The following is a 6,098-nucleotide window of genomic DNA, read 5'->3' on the forward strand; positions in this document are numbered from 1 at the left end:
AAACCGTCTGAGATATATAACTGGTCTTTGTATTAAGGACTTGTTTGTTGCTTACTCCTGTTGTGTTGTTTTATTTTTTCTATGACGGCACCCTCGTCTCTCAGACTCTGCTAAGACAATCAGGACATCAGAGTTTTATAAGGACTTTTGATAACAGTGATGATGATGATGATGATGATGATGATGATGATGATGATGATGATGATGATGATGATGATGATGATGATGATGCACTCTCTCTGAGGACAAAGTGTGAAGATATCACCAGCTCTGTCCAGTCAACCAGCAGTTTATAAATCTGAAAGATGAACTTTTGATATGTTAAACTGATTAGATCAGGTGACCTTGATCCCTCAGGTGAGTCCTTCAGAAACCAGCAGGTGAAGTTCTCCAGGTCTTTTTACTGTCTGGACTTGGTGTCTCTGCACTAAACGGGAAGCAGCTGATGCAGGTGGAGGAGATCAGCTGAACTTCCTGTTGTGTCTCTAATCATATTAAAGAGTGAACAGCAGCAGTCCACTTCAGCTGAGATAGGTCCAGTCCCAGCAGCCTTGGCAGCATCAGGGGCCTCAGAACCCGAAGGATCCAAACCCAAAGGTCCCAAGCTCAAATCACAAGTTAAGGCAAAAATATGCACACTTTCCCTTTGTAGCTCCAAAACGTGTCTACAGGAGCACGAGGCCCTGTCCTCTGCACACGATGGCTGATGTAAAACATTATAACGTGATAAGTGGTGTTCATGTAAACAACAAATTTCAACAAACACAACAGAAACTGAGGGGTTGTGATTGACTGTTAGCCTGTCAGACTGTTATTCTGTTGGTTTGTCAGACTGTTAGCCTGTTATTTTAACCAGTCAGACTATTAGCTTCTCAGCCTGTCAGACTGTATGTAAAAGGAGACATGTTCTGCCCCTTTTCCACAAAGTAAAATAGTTCCCAGGTGTCTTAAAGACATGTCTGTGACATGCTTTGGTCAAAATCCCCCAAGGATCAAACATCACAGCTCTTTTCATCCTCTCTAAACAGCTGTTCAGAACGGCTGATTTCAGTGCCTGCCCCTTTAAATGCAAATGAACCACTGCTTGCCCCGCCCCTTCTACTGGTACCAGGTAGGGGTGGGATTATGTAAATTAGAAAACTAGTTACATCATTGCAGGACAACTGAGGGAACAGCTCGTAAAACCACACGGATTTCAACCGAGCCTGAAAATTGCCGGAAGGCAAGACAAACACCTAAATACATGTTAAGCCTTCAGAAAGTGATATTTCCATGATATGTCCCCTTTAACCTGTCAGAGTGTTAGCCTATTAGCCTGTTGTAGGCTACCGTTAGCATGTTATGTTGGCCTGAATTTATGTTCTGACATCAAGTTATGTCTGTGAAATGCTAAATTTGAAGGCAACTTTTCCATTCTTGAAAATGTTGAACTAGTTTTAAAGACATACATGGGAGTCCCTGCATTTAGCCCTGGGTGAGGGTGACACCTTTTAAGCCAGTCTTGAGAATCCTTGCCAGACAGTTTAACCCTCATTCACACCTGGACCCATGTGATCTGAACAACTCACATGAGGGCAGTGTGGGACGGTGACTCACTGATGAGTCACACCATGGCCTAGGTGACCCCAACAACCCATATGAATGGTATGTTAATGACTCTAAGGTCTCATTGCCATGCTCCATCCGGCAGGGGGACTGCCAACGGAAATTAGCCTATTGGCTATAATTGGGTGCATTTACATTTTATCTTTTTAAAATGTTCATTAATGTACACTGTCCCTCTCGAACAAATAAAGGAAAGGAAAGAAGAAAAAAAAAAAAAGGTGTCAGCCCCACCAAAGGTTACCTGGGACTCCCACATCAGTTTTTTAGAACTGATGAACCCTTTTGGATGAGGGGCGAAGAACTGAAAAGAAGTCCAGTTGCCTACAATTTTAGCACTTAACGACTACCGTAACCTGGATGACTGAGAACCAACAGTTGGATTAATAATCAACTAATTACTGATCAAAGTGAAGGATCATGAGGTTTCACCTTCTGTATTTCCAAAGTGTCTGTAAAGCTGACAAGGCTACAGTGGCACAGGTCACATGATACACACTTCTAACATAGCAGCAACAGACCAGGCAGAGAGCTGCTGCTAACAACCACCACAACCACCACAACCATGTGATCTTCTTAAAGCAGGGCCCCTGATGCTGATGGGCTGAAAGCGGTTTCAGTGTTCTCACTGGACTCTGCCTGTTTTGTTCAACATCTCAGTCACACATGAAAACAAATCTGCTGCCTCCCCCTGACTGAGACAGGAACTGCAGTCAGAGCTGAGCAGGTCCAGGTCTTCAGCCTCTGCAGGACTTCAGAATCCAGATCCAGTCTGAGAGCAATAAGAGGATCTCTGTGTTTAAACTGTTTCAGGAAAAAAAAAAAAGATTTGCAGCGACAATCAGACAATGATGTCAGTATTGATTAATTCTTATGTGATTGATTGTGTCATTGATCCTCTTTTGTACTGAGCTCCAGTGATATGATCAGTTTTATAAAATGATGAAATGCAGCTTTTAAAACCATTTGAAGTGTTGATGGAGGTCTGATGGTGTCGGCTCTGCATTATAGATTATTACTCTTTAATTATTGGTTCTCTCTGCTTACACCTGCTGAGAACTGTGTCGTTCCTCTGCTGAACATGAGAATGTGCTTCATGTTGTTTCGTTGCTGGTTTGTGATCAGTTTGTTCTCTGAACCAAAAACTCTGAGCTTCAGTTCTGTTCTGAGATCAGTTTTCAAAGTCAGTTCACTCAGCTCCAAACAAAACAGTCTGACCTCTAGTTCCCCCCCAAACGAAGCCACGGTCATATGACAGGTCATTAAAATTCTTCAAACTGCTGGTTAGTGACTGACACATGTGGTAGTGGAGGACAGAAGAACAGATACACCCGTGCATTAAGTGTCTGCACTGCAGCTTGTCCCCATTAATGCTCATTAAACCATATGGAATTATAATACTGACACACAGTCTGTCTCACAACAGAGCTGCAGATCAGTGATCTAAATATAAACCTCTCCCTCCTCCAGAAACCCAAGCACAGGATTGGATGCTGCAGCTGTCACTCTGACTGAGTGACAGCTCTGTCCACACTTTTGAATAACTGAACATCTCTGGTTTGTTTAGAGGCCTGACACCAGCTGTCATGTGATCATGGCTTCTGTCCCAGCATGCACCTCTTCTCACTTCGGTCCCATACCAAAGCAGAACAGACATCAGGACGAGACAGAAACATTAATGTAAATATTCATGACTGTCATGAACCAGTCTAAATACTGCAGAACCAGTGTATAACACTGATACTCAGCACAGTACAAGTATTCAGGGCTATAGTCAGGATTATAGAGGCCACCGGTCCCCAGCAGAACTCCATCAGCTGCCAACCAAACTCTGTGCAATTTTATCAGTATTTAAGAAAGTGTTTAATCGTTGATCTGTAACTCTTGGTTTTGTCTGTTTTATTCTTAAGTATCATCAGTTCATTTAACCTTGATTTGATGTATTTGTTTGTCGAACATTCAAATTTGGTCTGAATCTATTATGTATCAGGTGAGTCAGGTCTAACAGGTCTATCAGGTGTAACAGATGTACTGACAGGAGGAGAATTCTGTGTCCTCAGACCTGCAGCCCTCACACTGTCCAGCACTGTTGCTCTATTGTACCACTATTCTGATGATGTTCTGTCCCCCCTCAGGTCCGGGACAAGCCCTGCTGACAGTCAGTCAATCAGTGTGACATCACAGATGTCTCAGCTGTGATGCGTTCAGGTGCATTCTGCACAGTTGATGTTTGTTTCTAAGGTTGTGTAAAAATCATTTTCTATCTTTTTCGATTCTTCAGTCATTTGTACTTTTTCACTTTGAATCTCTCCGATGTTTCACGTTGGACAATGAAAAATCTTCATGTAAATAAATGACTGAAAAGCTGTAGGTGCAGTATTTACATCAAGTTTTCCCAGAGTTGTTGTCTAATGCAGGTTTGCATTGTTTGTTAATGTGTTTTTAATAGTGATTCTTATTCACTGACTGAAAATTTATTCCCACAGAGTCATGTATTAAAACTGATCCAGACCTATGCAGATGTTACAGCAGCAGCTGTTTTTACAGAAGCACATCTGTAATTGGAAGGTTGCCATGGTGAATCCAGGGCAAGCTGTTTTAACATTTAAGGGGCCAATGTGACATCCAGAATCTGGAACACAGTAGAAAATGTAAATTTTTCATCCCCGCCTGTAAAAAAAAAAAAAACATTATTTAGAGTACCTTTGAATCATGGGATATTAGCCCAATGAATCTAAGAATTAGTAAAGTAATATCTAGTTACAGAAGAGGATTAGGGCCACTTTGGAAAAAAAAGTTAGTTCTGACTCAGAATTCTGACATTTTTCTCTGAAATCGGACTTTAATATCAGGATTCTGAGATTCTTTTTCTCTCTTTTTTTTTTTGAGGAAAAAAAAGCTTATCTAGGAGATTTTTTTAAAACAAAAAAACCAAAGGGTTTTTGTTGACCAGGGATGGTTGTAACACTTTTTGTCTCAGCTCCCATAACTTGCATAGTGTTCATGGTAGGACTCTCAAATTTTGACACAGAGTACCCTCATTTGTCCACTACAAATAGCAGTGCCTTAAATTTCTCAAAGTATATCAAAGAATTCACAATTTGATGTCAAATGCAAGGAGTGCCACTGTTACAACCTACCCCACTACATAGGTTGTAACACAACATGGGGTCAATTGTAACAGTGAGATTAAAAACTAAAAACTAAGACCAAACCAAAAAAACATGCATTTATGTAAGTTTATTGTGCATGTTCCAACACTAAATCATCTTTCCATGGTTCAGTATGAACAAAAAGAACTCATCACTGATGGTTTAATGAGGAACAGTGACAGTGGTGTGGATTCTAACATTAGAAAGCTTCTCAAAGAACATCTTCTGATAATACAGATGAAAGGTGAACATGTATGAATGGAAACCTTCAACAAGAGGTCAGAAGCAGCTAATTCATGTAGGCTATAATTCCAGGAAAGATGGTTGACACTTAGTGACACTTGATAAAACAACAAAGGTAAAAGGTGTTACAACCATCCCCACCCCTGTCAGTCACTGTTTGACCAGCTGTACCAGCATGGTGGTTTGAAATAAACATGAATGAAATGACTCATATTTTACCTAGGAACCTGCTCTTTCATCTTATACAAGTTACCTAATTCAAACTTCAACAGTATCGATAGGCTAGTCAAAATTTAGACTTGGTCCAAAATAGGCTATTAGTCCAGGCATTTTAGCTCATTTTGGACCCAAATATAGAACTAATTGTCACAGAAGGTTTTTCACCATACATCATTTCTATGAGGTGTCTAGAACAACGTACTAAAAGTCCTAAGAAATCCTAGTTGGGGAAATATGTTTAATTCGCATCATTATTTACTGTATAAGTCTATGGTGCCGACAACAATACACCCCAATGGAGCTATTTTTTTCCTTTACTCCTATCACAATGAAACTTTACATGATGAAAGTATCCATGAAATGTAACATTTTTTGTATTACAAGTTTCTTTGGAAATTAATTTGAATATGCAAATGAGCCTTACACTAATCAAATATGCCCAAAATACACCCGAATAGGCTTCTTTTTTTCCTTTACTCCTACCACAATGAAACATTGCACAATGAAAGTAGACATTAAATGTAACATTTTTTGTATTACAAGTTTCTTGGAAAATGAATTTGAATATGCAAATGAGCAATACACTAATGGAATATGCCCAAAATACACCCGAATAGGCTTATTTTCTTCCTTTACTCCTACCACAATCACACGTCACACAATAAAAGTATACATGAAAAGTAACATTTCTGTATTTCAAGTTTCAAGTTGGAACCATTGCAATGAGTCTGGAAACATTATTTTAAGGCCGAAAAAACTGCAATGTTACTTTAACTTATTGAATGGAATGTGTTAGTTATTTGGCCCCTGTTGCTGCTTGTGGCTTTATGGCTTCTTGGCCATAAGTCAATTAGTTTTGAGCTCATTTACATATTTAAAATA

General features: G+C 39.8%; 1 protein-coding gene across 1 annotated transcript in view; it reads right to left on the bottom strand.

Moving 5' to 3' along the window:
* The window catches only part of bcap31 (B cell receptor associated protein 31), a 381,037-nt gene that overhangs the window by 50,298 nt on the left and 324,641 nt on the right, over positions 1-6,098 (bottom strand). The gene's annotated exons all lie outside the window — the stretch shown is intronic.

The sequence above is a fragment of the Trachurus trachurus genome, assembly GCF_905171665.1.
Source record: "Trachurus trachurus genome assembly, chromosome: 7".
Taxonomy (NCBI): domain Eukaryota; kingdom Metazoa; phylum Chordata; class Actinopteri; order Carangiformes; family Carangidae; genus Trachurus; species Trachurus trachurus.